Source organism: Poromitra crassiceps, assembly GCF_964638095.1.
Source record: "Poromitra crassiceps genome assembly, chromosome: 12".
Lineage (NCBI taxonomy): Eukaryota > Metazoa > Chordata > Actinopteri > Beryciformes > Melamphaidae > Poromitra > Poromitra crassiceps.
The window spans coordinates 37,994,857-38,012,356 of NC_139632.1; positions in this window are offsets into that span (position 1 = coordinate 37,994,857).

The following is a 17,500-nucleotide window of genomic DNA, read 5'->3' on the forward strand; positions in this document are numbered from 1 at the left end:
AATGTAAATTCTATCATTATCTACTCAGCCTCATCATGCCAGTTGAAGCACAGGTGAAGATTTGTCCATATAACACCCAGGGGGGATACCTGCACACAGGGCACATTTTCCCGACAACCTTTGGTTTCAAAGACAGTCATGCATGCACACATCCAGACCTCATTCACGTGAATCTTCCTACTTCTGCGTTTACACTCCTACACATACAGTAGGTCTAAGCCGACAGTAGTACTAATCCGGATACATTTGAAAAGAGATATGTCTCCATTTTGGCCTTCCAGCAATACTAAGCCAGCAACTCAATAGATGACTGTTCTCTGCTACAGCCCATTCTGTGGTTTAGCCTGATAAGACAGTGTGTTTTTCTTCTTGCCTAGTGTCGCCTAGTGTCCTCTAGAGAGAGAGTGGCGTCAGTGGAGGACCAAAATGCGTGACTCATTAGCCAATGAACAGCCAGGAATGGGTCTCGCGCTACTTTTGAATGCTAAAATAAAGCTGATAATGTACAATTTGATTAAAAAAAAAAAAAAAAATTAAAGTACAACACAAACTGTCCATTTTGCTGCAACTCGACGACAGTGCTGCTTAATCCAAGACCTTACTTCCTGGAACTCTTGAGAGTAAAAAACTGGTCCATTGGAGTGAAAGGAGATGTCGCGACTCTTCTATATACACGGCTCTGGTGTAGCCTTCACCAAAATTCTTCTTCTTCTGTGGTGTTTTATGGCAGTTGGCATCCGCCAATCCGCATTACCGCCTCCTTCTGGATTTCCATCCACCGTTTCCCTACATCGACCAAAATTGGTTTTGTTTATTTAATTTTGTTACTGCACAACCTGGACATTAATGCTGGGAGCAGTGAGCAGTGGTGCAGCTGCTTTAGTGCCAACAACAGTATAAAACATTCTTGTTATCTTCCACGTTTGACAATTCCCAACCTAAATGAATGAAAACTAGAGGCTGTCAGAAAGAGGTGCTGATTCCTCCTCCTGCTTTATTTGTGCTTTGAGTGAGAGAGACAAAAGAGCCTGAGTGTAAAGTGCACTGCTGACAGAACGTGGGACAAAGTGGACCATCAGCACTTCTAAACACCACAGATAATCAAACATCCCTCCGGAAGGACAACTGGAGTTTCTTTGTCATGTCTCCAGACACACTGCACATGGAGATAGATATGCTCACAAGTCTTTTTTTTTTTTTTTTTTGCAAGTCCAAGTCAAGTCTCAAGTCTTTGAGCTACAGTCCAAGTCAAGTCTCAAGTCATTTACGGATGAGCGTTCTATCATCTGCTGGATGTCGTCCGGTCTGCTTCACTGCACAGCTAAAACTAAGGAATTCAAAGCATATCTCATATATATCTTATCTTAGCATATCGTATCTCCTTTATCTATTAGCATACACTAGTATCAGCATTGATTAGTTGAAATGATTATTAGTAGACATTTCCTTAATGTTAATACACACAAAAATAAGTCCAATCTCAAGTCTCAAGTGAGGACAAGTCTCAACTTCCCATCTCTGCATAGACACAGGGACAGGGATTATATATCTTCATCCTTTTTGTCTTGGTGCAACTTAATCGTGCATTCCTTTATAACTGGGGACTGGTAATCTTACGACTTCAAAGGTCATGAGCTGGACGGTGACGTCATCAGAGCTGGTATGTCCCATTCCAAACTCGTAGGAGTCTCAGCAGCCCCAACCTCAAAAATCCAAGATGGCTGCGCCGCGCAACAACAGTAGTAGTATAATCGTAGTAATGTTGTTTAGCACTTCTGTTTTGTTTGTGTCTCATTAAATCAGCTGTACACACAGCACTGCCTAACATCTATCTGTGTGGACATGAGGCTGCAGTGTTTGTATGCGCAAATTGCCGCGAAATGCCATGTTGTCAAATTTATTGCTAACAATGGCTAACAATGGCTAGCCTGGCTAGCGACTGGATCTGACCAATGAACAGTGAACTTCCCAGCTCAAGTTTTCTGCAAATGGAACGCTAACAAAACGGATGTGATGTCATTTAAGCCTCCACATCCCAGTTATTTTGCGATAAAGGAACGCACCATGAGACCCAAACTAATGGTGTAAGCGTATATGAATCAGATCAATACTTAGTGTCTGAGGATATTAAAGTATTAAAGAGTTGGTTTGCATAATGCAGTTTTGACATGCAGCAAAGCCGGTGACCTCTTCACAGAGTAGTGTTACAGTTGACACCTGCACATTAGCTGCACGCTAGTTGCGTGTGCCATTTTAGCAATGGGCTTATGAAATTACTTGGAATATTTTTCTTTAACATTTTAGAAATCAAATGTAATTCCCAATCTTTCCACGTTCAAGCTGTTCAAGTGGGGTACATGAAACACTAGTTTAGTTAGAGGTTTCCCTGACGTTCCAGACCTTTCTGACACCCTGTAGTACTCTGCCAGTGTGGAAATCTCCACTCCTTAAGCTTCAGTAGCTTGTCAACCATTAGGCAGCCACAACCATTGCTATACTGTGTGTGTGTGCGTGTGTGCGTGTGTGTGCGCGTGCGTGTGTGTGTGTGTCTGCTGGGTGTGCGTGTGTGTGAGAGAGAGAGAGAAAGAAAGAGAGATAGTACGTCAGCTGACAAAGTGAATGCTTGTCAAATGGAGCAGAACAGACTGGTTAAATAGAGAGATCCAGAGCGGAGATAGTAGGATTAATTGAGCATAATTGGCGGCTGTGTTGCTGTTCCAAATGACCCAGTTTAACTGGCTGCTCTCTCTCTTCTCTTCAGCACTGTGACACCTCGAGTCTGTAAGCAAAACTTGAGGAGAGGGGTTTGACAAAAGCAACTTGAAAGCTTTTTAAGACATTTTTAACACTGGAATTGAATTCAAGAGCAATTAACCCATTGATACCTGATGCAGCATTTGTGTGTGTATCCCTTTAAGACCGCGAACCGCGTTAACGTGGTTCTTAAAGGGATACACACACAAATGAGGGATATACACGCAAATGCTGCATCACATATCAATGGGTTAAAAAGCCAAGATAAAGGAACAAAGTTGGTAAACCAGCTTACCAGTATCTCTGATAGCCATACTATACACAACTGGCATGGTGGCACAGTGGCCTCACAGCTAGAAAGTCCTGGGTTCAATTCCCGCCCGGGATGCTGTGGTTCGCTGAGGGTGTGCGTCCCCCAATGTCTTCAGCGCCTACTGCCACGTGGGCTATCTCATCAAAAGGGCCCGAGTTTGCATGGGCCCGAGTTTGCATGTTCTCCCCATGCTCCCCTGGGGTTTCCTCCATACAACATCGGTGTGGACCCCCAGTAAAAACATGCAGAAGATCGTCATCTGAGACCAGACCCTGCATGTGACCAGCAACGTTTGAAGTTGGTCCGCGGGCACTGTACACAAGAAAGCTGCCCATTGCTCCTGGCCTGCGCCCTCTGCAGCTCAGGCATGGTATCGAAATGAGCCACCTAAATCTGGATTGCAATTCAGTCCGGTAAGTACCGGCCGTCAAGGTTAGTGGTACCGGGTTTCGGTACCCAACCCTAGGCCTAACAATAGCCGATTCTATTTGAGAACATTTCAGTTTCTAGGGTCACAGGTTCGCAGCCCCGTGTTACCTCTGGCTTGGTCGGGCAATGACGGGCATCCATACAGGCACTATTGGCTGGTGTCTGCGGGTCGGAAGCTGGATTGGGGGTATGTGTCCTGGTCGCTGCACTAGCGCCTCCTCTGGTTGGTCGGGATGGAAGGAAACTGGTGGGAATAGCGTGATCCTCCCACGTGCCACGTCCTGCCGGTGAAGCTCCCCGCTGTCAGGTAAAAAGAAGCGGCTGGCAACTGCGCATGTCTCAGAGGAAGCATGGTGCTAGTCTACAGCTCTCCCCAGATCGGCAGAGGGTGGAGCAGCGACCAGGGCAGCAGGGGGGGAAATTGGCCGTGTACAATTGGGGAGAAAATGGGGGGGAAATCGGAAAAAAAATAAAAGTTTCAGTTTCAGTAGAATCGTTAAATTCCAAACACCCCTATACAGTGATTACTTTCACAACCTTATGGTATCCCTTCAAATGCTGTGTAACAGTAATACGTAGTGAGTGTAATGTGCTTAGTACTGCAGCCCTGGCCCCTGGCACACATGCACCATCTCTCTCTCTGCCTGGCCTCCTCCCTCGCTGTCTTTTCACTCTCTCTAATCTGATCTAATCTGTCTTTCCCCTCTCTAATCTGATCTAATCTGTCTTTTCCCTCTCTAATCTGATCTAATCTGTCTTTTCCCTCTCTAATCTGATCTAATCTGTTTTTTCCCTCTCTAATCTGATCTAATCTGTCTTTTCCCTCTCTAATCTGATCTAATCTGTCTTTTCCCTCTCTAATCTGATCTAATCTGTCTTTTCCCTCTCTAATCTGATCTAATCTGTATTTTCCCTCTCTAATCTGATCTAATCTGTCTTTTCCCTCTCTAATCTGATCGAATCTGTCTTTTCCCTCTCTAATCTGATCTAATCTGTCTTTTCCCTCTCTAATCTGATCTAATCTGTATTTTCCCTCTCTAATCTGATCTAATCTGTCTTTTCCCTCTCTAATCTGATCGAATCTGTCTTTTCCCTCTCTAATCTGATCTAATCTGTCTTTTCCCTCTCTAATCTGATCTAATCTGTATTTTCCCCTCTCTAATCTGATCTAATCTCGCGGCGTCCTGCTGACGTCTGACATCGGTGCTGTAGTGTACCGTCTTGGCTCAAAGTGTAGAGGCCGACACACATGCTGCCATAACATTAACATATTCCATTTGGTTAATGCTTTCATTCAGAGCTCCTCAGAGAGAGAGTGTGTGTGTGTGTGTGTGTGTGTGTGTGTGTGTGTGTGTGTGTGTGTGTGTGTGTGCGTGCACACAGTTTGAGTGTGGAGGAGCCCTGTGGGAATCAAACCCTTGACCCTTGTTGAGGTTGAGAGTGTTTTTTTCCCACACCTAGCTGGTGAAAAGCGGCTATTTCAAACCCAGCAGCGGAGCGGTGTCCCCGGCACATCACTTCATTTAGCCGTGTGAGAGAGCATTTCCAAACCGGCCCTGCAGCGCTTCAGTTGAAGTGATGTGATGCAACCCAACGACAGGAAGCAGCGTGCATGATGGGTAAAACCCCGTGTGAATGGTGGGTTAGGGGCGAGCTTTACTCAGGTGTTGAGGTAAGCGCAGGTTTGTGCAGGTCGGACCCTATACTTCTCCCGCTGTCCCCTCTCTCTGGCAATGTGTGTGCATGCGTGCGTGCGTTTCACTAGCTTTGAGCCACGGCGGTTTCTGTCTCCACTGTCGCTTCCTTTCCACCCCCCTTTTCTCCCCTTTCACTATCATATGATTGTTCAATCTTGTTATTATTACTACTGTAATTGCTACTGTTGTGTCAGCAAGATTTAGCTAGACATATTTTCTGTGAAGTCCTCTGAGACATGCTTGTGAATTAGGGCTATACAAATAAACTTAGACTTGACTTCTTTGTAGAGCATGGGGGGAGGAGCCTAGGCTAAATCTCGTGCGCTCTCAAATCCCGTGGTCAAACAGACGGACGGACACACACGTCACTTATAGAAGCGGCTGCACTGCTTAAAAATGCTGGTTTGCGTGAAAAGGTAAGTGAACTGATGTGTAAAGCCTTCCCTGATCCAGCCCAAAGCACCGTGACTACACTTTGAACATTCCCTTTGATGCTCTCTCCACAGAGAGCCAAAGTGGAACGTCACTTCCTGCTTCAGCACTGTACCAGAGATTTTCATCCACCATTTATTTTCCCATAGACATTTGGTAAAATGCTTATAAAAATAGTTTTACTTGGTCAAACCAAACGGTTCAGATATATTTAGAAACAGGAGAGACCGCATAACATTTCACTCAGACCAAAATGTTTAAAAAAATGCGGGTTTAAGAACATATTTTTTCGATGTTGTTTTTTGGTCTGAGTGAAATGTTCTATGTGGTCTCTCCCGATTCTAAATATAGCTGAACCGTTTGGCTTGACGAAGCAAAACTATTTTTTATAAGCATTTAACGAAATGTCTATGGGAAAATAAATTGCGGAGGAAAATCTCTGGTACAGTGCTGAAGCAGGAAGTGACGTTCACTTTGCCTCTCCATCGAGGTGCACAGGGGCCTGTGTGCATCTCCTTTGTGATTACTACAGCAGAATAAAATAAAGCTAATATCACAATTCATTTCTTCTGCCCCGTGATACATACCGTCACATGCCCACTCCTCCTAAGCCATGCATCCCTCATCCCCTCTCTGCTTCCCTCCTATTAGACAAGACCGTTTTCAGTCTTTTCTATGGGACCGTCTCTCCCTCCCAAATCAGCGCGTCACTGTTGCCAGGAGACTGTCAAGTGGATCTGACAGCACCTTTTATACACGGCATGAATAGGATGAAGGACTCGGACAGAAAGAGAGATGGAGAGAGAGGGAGACAAGGACAGAAAGAGAGATGGAGAGAGAGGGAGACAAGGACAGAAAGAGAGATGGAGAGAGAGGGAGACAAGGACAGAAAGAGAGATGGAGAGAGAGGGAGACAAGGACAGAAAGAGAGATGGAGAGAGAGGGAGACAAGGACAGAAAGAGAGATGGAGAGAGAGGGAGACAAGGACAGAAAGAGAGATGGAGAGAGAGGGAGACAAGGACAGAAAGAGAGATGGAGAGAGAGGGAGACAAGGACAGAAAGAGAGATGGAGAGAGAGGGAGACAAGGACAGAGAGAGAGATGGAGAGAGAGGGAGAAGGACAGAGAGAGAGATGGAGAGAGAGGGAGAAGGACAGAGAGAGAGATGCAGAGAGAGGGAGACGACTCCAAAAGACAAACACAGAATGAAAACCCGCTCCCGCCGACTCCTTCTCAACTCAGAAAATGTAATAACTCCCAGATCATGTAATAACTTGTCAAAATGTAATAAGAGTGTTCCTCTAAATGAGTCACAAATGCACCCGACACTGTGATCATTTAAATTTTTAATCTTTGATAATATAATACGTCCATTAACCAGCATTTATTAAAATTTTACAATATTACAATCAATCTGAAGAGGTTAGTGCCATTGCCAGGGAATTTATGACATTAGCAGGTTTTATTACATTTTGGATTACATTATTACAGGCTTGCTGGGGAAGCTAAGCAGGGATGACGGTGATTAGTCCTTGGATGGGAGACCATGGTACTGGAAGTGGTGTTGGAGGACCAGTAGGAGGTGCTCTTCCCTCTGGTCTCATGAATAATCTCCCCGTCCACAAGGCCCCAGGGCAGAGACAGAAACTCTGTCCTGTGAGTGAGCACCGTCCTTCGGATTGCACATTAAACTGAGGTCCTGACCCTCTGTGCTTATTAAAGATCCCATCGGAACTCATCGCAAGAGTAGGGGTGTAACCCGGGTGCCCTGGGGGTGTAACCCTGGTGCCCTGGGGGGTGTAACCCTGGTGCCCTGGGGGGTGTAACCCCGGTGCCCTGGGGGGTGTAACCCTGGTGCCCTGGGGGGTGTAACTCCGGTGTCCTGGGGGGTGTAACCCCGGTGCCCTGGGGGGTGTAACCCCCGGTGCCCTGGGGCGTGTAACCCGGGTGCCCTGGGGGGTGTAACCCCGGTGCCCTGGGGGGTGTAACCCCGGTGCCCTGGGGGGTGTAACCCCGGTGCCCTGGGGGGTGTAACCCCGGTGCCCTGGCTAAATTCCCACAGAGGCCTTCCTTCCGTCATGGCCACCTAATCATCCCTTGTTATCTAATTTGCACTTTCAGTCCTCGGCTCTCCACCGTGACAGCTGATGTGTGGTGAGCGTTCAGCCACAAACTGGCTGACCTACATCACCCAGGTGGGTGCTACACATCAGTGGTTGATGAATTTGAACGTGCTTTGAATACTTAGAAAAAACATTTTTACATTTGTTTGACTTTGATGTTTGTCTGATTGTTGAGGTCAAGTGGATAAAATATTTAATTCTTCCTACAGATGAACTTCCAAATTGGAAAAATAATTTCCAACCCCACCCATCCATCCATCTTCAACTGCGTGTCCAGGATTGGGTCGCGGACGTAGCAGTTCCTGCTAGGGAACGCCAAACTTCCTTTTCCCTGGCCACATTAGCCAGCTCTGACTGGGGGGTCCTGAGGCGTTCCCAGGCCAGCGTGGAGATATCATCTCTCCACCTAGCTCTCGGTATCCTCCTTGGTCTCTTCGTAGCTGAACGTGCCTGGAACACCTCGCTGGAGAGGCGTCCAGGTGTCATGCTCACCAGATGCCAGGTGGCATGCTCACCAGATGCCAGGTGGCATGCTCACCAGATGCCAGGTGGCATGCTCACCAGATGCCAGGTGGCATGCTCACCAGATGCCAGGTGTCATGCTCACCAGATGCCAGGTGGCATGCTCACCAGATGCCAGGTGGCATGCTCACCAGATGCCAGGTGGCATGCTCACCAGATGCCAGGTGGCATGCTCACCAGATGCCAGGTGGCATGCTCACCAGATGCCAAGTGGCATGCTCACCAGATGCCAGGTGGCATGCTCACCAGATGCCAGGTGGCATGCTCACCAGATGCCAGGTGGCATGCTCACCAGATGCCAGGTGGCATGCTCACCAGATGCCAGGTGGCATGCTCACCAGATGCCAGGTGGCATGCTCACCAGATGCCAAGTGGCATGCTCACCAGATGCCAAGTGGCATGCTCACCAGATGCCAGGTGTCATGCTCACCAGATGCTCGAAACCACCTCATCTGGCTCCTTTCTACGCTAAAGAGCGGCGGCTCTACTCCGAGTCCATCACGGATGACTGAGCTTCTCACCTTACCCTAACCACCCTCCTGAGAAAACCCATTTCGGCTGCTTGTATCCGCGATCTTGTTCTTTCGGACATGACCCCATCCTTCATGACCATGGGTGAGAGTAGGAACAAAGATCGACTGGTAGATCGAGAGCTTTGCCTTCTGGTTCAGCTCTCTTCTTGTCACAACAGTGCGGGAAAGCGAACGCAGTAACGCTCCCGCTGCTCTGATTCTCCAGCCCATCTCCCGCTCCATCGTCCACTCACTCAAGAACAAGAGGACTCATTCCCTACCTGGAGGAGACAATCCACCGGTTTCCTGCTGAGAACCATGGCCTCAGATTTAGAGGTGCTGATCCTCCTCTCGGCCGGACCACATCGTCCGCGAAAAGCGGCGATGCAATCCTCAGCCCACCGAACTGCAACCCCTCCCTCTCCCCCCCCCCCCTCCCTCCCACGACTACGCCTCCAAATCCTGGGTGGTGACAAGGTGACGAGGCACAGCCCTGGCGGAGGCCAAGCCCCACCGGGAACGAGTCCGACTTACTGCCGAGAACCTGAGACACAGCTCTCGCTTTGGGTGTAGAGTGATTGGATGGCCCTGAGTAGTGAGAGGCCCTTACCCCATACTCCCACAGCACCTGCCCCAGTATCTCCCGGGGGGAACCCGGGCATAAGCCTTCTCCAAATCCACAAAACACATGTAGACCGGATGGCCATACTCCCAGGCATCCTACAGGATCCTTACGAGAGGGAAGAGCATGGTCTGTTGTTCCACGACCAACTTCCAATACATTCAAAAACCAAAAAACCTTATTAGTATATCCACTGGCAGCAGCCCCATCCCCACAAAATCAAGGCTTTCGTTTCTTTGCCCCAAATAGGAAACTTGGCCGCCGCAAAGTGTAAAACACGACGCATAATCACAATGGATTAAACGTATACAGAAAAGTGTTTAAGACACATTGACTCATCCTCTCACACACTTCCTCTCTCCATCTGTCCTTCGCCCTCCTCTACTGCTCATATCCTCGTATGGATCTGATCACCACCACCCACACCCACACACACACACACACACACACACACACACACACACACACACACACACACACACACACACACACACACACACACACACACACCTGCTAACCAGAGCACAGCTGGTTATTACGCAAAGTAGCCCTTAGTAAGAGAGCATATGAATTGGTTTAGCAGGACACAGCAGCTGCTATGAGTCAATCTGCAGAGTAACACAGCAGCTTGATCGCTATTTTTGGCAGAGTAGAAATTAGCAGGCATGGGCCTAATCTGAGAGCACTCTAGGAATAAACTGATACTATGTCTTTTTTTTAGGCTGATATATCAATACTTTTGAATTGAAGCTGCTATTCTGAAACTGCTATTTTGTGCCGATAATCAGTATCTTTAAATCTGACCATTTTCACACCAGAAAACTTGCCATTCAAAAAGAGAGATGTTCAGCATTCCTCTCCCGCATCATTATGACTCCCCCCATCAATTGTACTTGGCCAATTCCGCCTGCTGTGGCGGCCGCTGCTCCACCCCTCTGCCGATCTGGGGGGGGGTTGTAGACTAGCACACGCTTCCTCTGATACATGTGCAGACGCCAGCCGCTTCTTTTCACCTGACAGCGAGGTGTTTCACCGGCAGGACGTAGCGCGTGGGTGGATCACGCTATTCAGCCTAGTCCCCGCCCCCGAACAAGCTCCCCGACCGACCAGGGGAGGCGCTGGTGGTGCAGCGACCAGGATACCCTTAATCCATTAATCCAACTCCCCACCCAATTGCTCCTGTACGGACGCCCGACCAAGCCAGAGGAAACGCAGGGGCTCGAACCTGCGACCCTCGTGTTGGTAGGCAGGGAATCTACCGCTGCAGCTGCACTACCCGGACGCCCAGCATTCCCCCGTAATTTGATTCTTTTCAGGGTGGAAACGCCTCTGAAACAGCATTTAGACTATGAGACACCAAATCAATACATCTGTCTCTGTGTGTGTCTCTCGCTCTCCTCTCTCTCTCTCTTTCTGCCCTCTCTCTCCTCTGTCTCTGTCTCTCTGTCTCTCTCCTCTCTCTCTCTCTCTCTCCTCTGTCTCTCTCTCTCTCTCTCTCTCTCTCCCTCTCTCCCTCTCTCTGTCTCTCTGTCTCTCTCTCTCTCTCTCTCTCTCTCTCTCTCTCTCTCTCTCTCTCTCTCTCTCTCTCTCCTCTGTCTCTCTCTCTCTCTCCTCTGTCTCTCTCTCTCTCTCTCTCTCTCTCTGAAGCCTGCAGTGTGTGGAGTGGCAGAGTGGTGCTGGCTGGGTAGGCAGGCCCAGCATGCAGATCTATGCAGATGTATGAACTCTCTAGTCTTCTGGGAAATATGCCTTGTGTGTGTGTGTGTGTGTGTGTGTGTGTGTGTGTGTGTGTGTGTGTGTGTGTGTGTGTGTGTGTGTGTGTGTGGGGTGTGTTTGTATTTCCGTGTGTGTGTGTGTGTGTGTGTGTGTGTGTGTGTGTGTCTGTGTGTGTGTGTGTGTGTGTGTGTGTGTGTGTGTGTGTGTGTGTGTGTGCGTGTGTGCATGTGTGTGTCTGTGTGTGGGCAGACACACCCTCTGCTGTAAAGTCAAGCTATCTCTATGCTGCCTAACAGCATTGTTCACTTGCACATCACGCATTAGCACAGTGCTGCATCCATGCATCAGATCACATGACGAGTATTCCACAGCAGGCAGGTACCTCACGACTTTACGAGCCCAGAGAGCCGTCCCGTACACCCCCAAAAGGTTTCATTAAGATGACTTGGACAGATAGGTTTTGTGAAAACGTTTAAAAAAACAACATCCCTGTCCCTGTGTGTAGGGCAGGGAGGGAAACTATACCAGACACATACCAGAAACCTTTGGACTGTTGAACATTTAAGGCTATTGCGAAGCACAAGCCACAACCTGGAACACATTTTGTAGCAGGCCCATTAAAAGAAAGACAGATACAGTATAAAGATATATAAAGATAAGATATATAAATGCAGGCCATTAAGATAACTATAAAGTATATCATCATTCAGAAACCACGCCAAAAACGGGGGAAAACACAAACTCCCGTCCAATCCTGGCGTTCTCCTATGTCGCGTGCATGGTCGGGTGTTGCACACAAAGATCATATACAGTATACGGAAGATGAACACTCCAACTTACTTCATTGACAGCAACATCCACATTTTTCTTCTTGCCAAGTACCAAAAAACTTTAACTGTCGATTTTTTTTACATTTGTCGTCTGCGCAGCCGCACCACACAACAGCTTTTAGCTATGTTTAATTCAAGGAATATGACGCTGGTGTGTGGAAGTGAACGGAGAGCTTTCCCCCGTGATGGGCGTGGCTTATTTCATGGAGTGTCTCTATAAACTATAGTGATATGCTGAATATTGCTCAAGTGTCACTATAAAGATATTGGTGCCAAGAAAACAACAGAGCTTTATCAACATGCTTTTATTTTCCTAGTAAATGAAGACAGAGCCGATGGGTTTGGAGGCAGCACAATCAATCATGCTCTTATACAGAGCTTTCATGGCACTATTGTGCTTTGTTTGTATAAGAGCTAATTGTACTAATGGCCATCGAGTGAAGCTATTCACTTCTTTACCAGTAGGAGACTCTGCTGAGCACATCTGCTGCGGCTCAAAGATTCAAGTCTCCCGGTGTTGAGAGAAACACCTGTCACTTCATTGTGGCTAAGCAGCTTTCAACAGGTTGCTGGCTACATGTATACAATACGTGTACAAAGCCTAATAGTGCATTTTTGCTCAGGTTGGCCATGGTGCTATTTTGTTTAGCTAGCAAAGTTAGCAAGTTAACTAGCTTCCAACTTGATCACTCCGATTCCGCCCGGGATGTCAGGCTTCTTCTCAACATTTTCAGAGGTGATTCTGAGTCCTGGACTCATTTTCAGGACTGGGCTTGAGCATTCATGCACTCGGACTCAGAAGTTGGAGACTCGGACTCGGACTTGTTAATTGATAAAGATTTTTAGTTTGTTTTTGTAATAGACCCTAATAATTTAGCTACAGTATATTAATACAGTGACATTAGGCACGTGTGTTCCACCTACATGTGAATTCACACTCATGTTCAGTACCTCCGTACTCGGATTCAGGTGATGGGGACTCATGGGGACTCGGTCTTGTACTGAACACTGGGAACTCAAGACTCGACCCAGACTCGAGAGATAGTGACTCACTCGACTCGACTACACAAATGAATGGTCACAAGTAGAGATGAAACGGTATGAAAATTCCATATCACGATTATAGTGATATATAGTCACTGAAATCATTTAACCAGAGCTGCGCGTCTGCGTCTGGGAGACTGTTGCTAACTTTGGTTGATGATGGACAGTATGTACCGAAACCAGTATTTACCGAAACCACGTCCCCCCCCCCCCTGGTCGGGGGGGACGTGGTTTCGGCCGGAAGTGGGCGGAGATTCGACCCATTTTTTGTTGTTGTTGTTCCTCCCCAAAGTGACAGAATAGCTTCAGCTATCAGCTTCATCTTGCTTCTTCGGTCACTATTCACTCTCCTGAAGATTTGTTTACCGACGAGGAGAAAGCCCCACGCGATAGCCACCCGTCAATCTCTCTCTCTCTCTCTCTCTGCTCAACGCTGTAACACCATTTTATTTTGAAATTCAGTTGACTTTGCCATTTCCCACGGATATTGTTGCGTTTTTCTTTCATGGCTTGACAGAAAAAGTCTGCCTTCACGCGCCTAGTCGGCTTGAAAATAGAACTCACGCAAAAATCGGCGCAGCTCAGGCGAGGCGTGGGTACACGGAAGGTTCACGTTGAGGCGCCCTGTGTATGTAGTACACAGCCTCATTGACTAAAAAGGACGCCTATTTAAAAGCGTGGGTAAAGGCAAGGCTTGGGTGCTGTGTGTGAACGTAGGGTAACACACAGAGCGCACAGGGTGAGTTTTATGAATGGAAATTGAAAACGATACGTATCATAGCGCATTTCCCAGTGCGCATACGCAAATCTGAGTCATTTCGCAGTGTGTATACGGCGTATACCTGCGTATCACATAGACTACACCACTGGTTTCATCCCTAGTCACAAGGTACCAAAAAAACAAACCTGAATTAGCCTCGATGGGATCCTGTGTATGTGTGTGTGTGTGTGTGTGTGTGTGTGTGTGTGTGTGTGTGTGTGTGTGTGTGTGTGTGTGTGTGTGTATTGGTAAAGGCCTTGGCTAGACTTGACTGCTGTGAGACGGGGAGCTGACAGCTAGGAAAAACACAATGTGACAGTTAGTAAAGATGGCTGACAAGAGGGAACATACACTCCGCCGGGATCTCAACATAACCAAGGCCGGATGAACATATTGGTTACGCCATGGAAAGACCGAGGGGGAAGGAGGAGCCCACTGACTCACAGGCAGGCAGGTAACATGGCAACAGACGCCGGCATGGACGTGACTAAGAGTGGGGAAGTCATGAGACACTTAGAGGCTCTTAGCACAGGTGGAGGCAGAGAGGGAAGCAGAAGGAAATGGAATATAAAAAGAGTGTTTAGAAAGAAGCTATTTGTCCCATATGCCTCTCCACTTGAGAAGAAAAGATTTCTATATGATAGTGTGGAAATGTGCAAACGACTTAGAGAGGAAGCGGCTAATTGAAACAGCAGTGCGGGGGGAGCAGGAATAGCAGGCTCCTCAGGGTGTTCAGATTACCATCTTCTGTGGGTGGTGCTGTCTTGTTAGAGTACAAGATGTAATCAAAAGCATCTTGTTGGAAGTCCATTTCCAAGACGTTGAATCTCAACAGGGACATTTACCACAGTAGGGATGAAGATTTTTTCCTTTGCTGAGCAACAACCCGACGCTCATTAACCGAAATAACCGACGAGATTAAAACGGACTATTTATAGCCTAATGCATTCCCCTGGCTGGCGCAACACTTTCATTCACATTTCAGCGTGTGTTTCAGCAGATGACAGTGTGTCACCGGGCTGCAGCGCAGTGCGTCTGCCTGTGCACATGAGGAGGAGGAGCGCAGTGAGTGCAGTGCGTCTGCCTGTCCACATGAGGAGGAGGAGCGCAGTGAGTGCAGTGCGTCTGCCTGTCCACATGAGGAGGAGGAGCACAGTGAGTGCAGTGCGTCTGCCTGTCCACATGAGGAGGAGGAGCGCAGTGAGTGCAGTGCGTCTGCCTGTCCACATGAGGAGGAGGAGCACAGTGAGTGCAGTGCGTCTGCCTGTCCACATGAGGAGGAGGAGCGCAGTGAGCAGGGTGGGGGGCGGGTTGGGGGGCTGGGAGGATTTACACCGGAAGAAGCACCCATGTTTCACATAATAGCATCTAGAAATAAGGTGGATAACACACAGCATCGAAAAACCTGGGCCTCCCAAACAGGAACTATCTCTCCTAAATGGTATCACTTTGCTATGTTAAGTTAAGTTAAGTTAAGTTAAGTTATCCTTTATTTATCCCCTTGGGGAAATTCATCCTCTGAATTTGACCCATCCTCTACTAGGAACCTTCCTAGAACTAGGAGCAGTGGGCAGCCACTGTGCAGCGCCCGGGGACCAACTCCAGTTCTTTTGCCAGTACCTTGGTCAGGGGCACTGACAGGAGGATTAACCCTAACATACATGTTTTTTTGTTCTCTTCTACCAACAAAAATGTTATTTGGCAACATTCTGTTCTAAAATGTTGGACCAACAGTCAGTTGAAAATCACAGCAACAGGATCTGTTGTTGATCCGGTTCAGCAACATGTTAGTCTCGCTGGCCAGCCTCCCCTCCCTTCCGTGAGAGGAGTCTGGCGGCACAGGTCTCCATAGTGGGATGGGCGGCACTTAGCGGCAGTGCCCTTGGAAAATAGTTTCCAACAATCCAACTTGCCATTTTCAGTGTGTAGCAGCGAGCTAGCGTGTAGGTTTCTGCCGTTAGCTTGCTAGCTAGTTAGCGTTGTTCTTTTCACTGAGGCGGCAGGGCACTATTTACAGCGACACACAGGGAGGAGGGAGCGGAAGCCGCTCTGATTGACATGGAGTTTGTAATAAGCCGGGAGCGGACATCCGGCAGCGACTGAAACGGTCGCTCCAATGGGAGAGCAGTTGTAGAGCAGGGGAGGGCTTATCCCAGTAGCCTGTTTCCGTGCAGCCAGACTAGCAAAATGTTAACGTTTTCAGTCTATTTTCTAACCTCACTCAAATGAATGGGAAGTAAAAATCCATATGCTACAAACTGGTCCAGCGGCATCTGATCTTGGTGATTGGGTTAGATTATATTCTGGTTTTCATGGTGGCCAAGTAATGACTAACCCCTATGTTAAAACTAAGTGGAATGTTGTGTTAAAGCCCCTCTCCCGTCAGTTTTCCTGCCCGTATAACCTTTGATGATCTATAATTTTACAAGAACCGAAGGCTTATAGTATACCTTGTTCCATTGCAACATCATGGATGCAACGCTGTTGTCACAAGAGACGAGTTTCACTCCTGCCTTCAATATACGATCTTTGTCTGCGTTCCAGGCAGAAGTGACCGGAACAATATGGCGGTCCTCTGTCTCTGCAAAATTGTTCGTCCAGAAGCCACAATATTGTTATGAATATCAACAACTAGCCAACAGATATAAACGCTGGTGGACTTAAGGAAGGAGCATGACTTGAACTGGTTAACTATTATTATTGATGGCGTTTTGAGCCTGGCGAACACTTAGCTAATGGACGTAGCTAACAGCTAGCTAACGCCGCCAGCTAGCTATTTGTATCAGACAGTATTACTTATTAATTATATCAGTCATGACATGATGTAGACATTCATTGTGTCTGATGTCATTACCTGTTTTTAGCAACTACAAAAAAAATTATACTTTGAGCACAAAATGATTTGTAAAAAAACAAAAAAACAAAAAACTTAGGACTCGGCAACACATAAGGGCTTCTCATAGACAACCAGTGTATTTATCAACAAATTCAATTCAAATTGAATCAAGTGTGAAGCCTGTACCCCGGCGGCCTCTCACCAGGCAAGACCGCGGCTTCACCAAAGACCCGCTGCGGCCTAGCGGAGCGCTGCACAGGAGCTTCCTGAGCAGCGGACTTTTTTCACACTCAAAACAATTGAAACCACCGCCAAGATTTTATTTCACCAGAGGCGAAGGCAGCAACACAAAAGACTGATGGAAATATACATAATAGAAGAGAAGGTAAGTCCACTAAACTGGTATGCAGCATTGCATTGACTGTCAGTAGATAGACAGAGTAAACACGATTCTGCCTGACCAATCAGTCGTCAACAATGTTTTCACGTCACCGTATGGTACCGGGTTGACAGAATAGAACCCCGACGAGGCAGGTACGAAAAGTAGCACGACTCGACCCCAATACAACCCGGGCTGGGACGGTTTTAACCGGTGGAATGAGACAATTTATCGAGTCGAGCGGAGCGGGATCGCGCTACTACCTGCGGTGGAAATGGGCCAATAGATAAACAACAGCTCTGACGCAAAGGCATGGCTACCTTAATGAGCGTTTATTATGCAGACCAATATGAATCATGGGCAGGGGAACACGGGGGGGGAGATAAGAGACACTGGGCCCTGTGGGGAAGACACACACACAGGCTGAGATTGTGTGTGTGTGTGTGTGTGTGTGTGTGTGTGTGTGTGTGTGTGTGTGTAGTGAATTAATATTCTTTCCTATGGCCATCATGTGAGGGAAGAGAGGCGAGG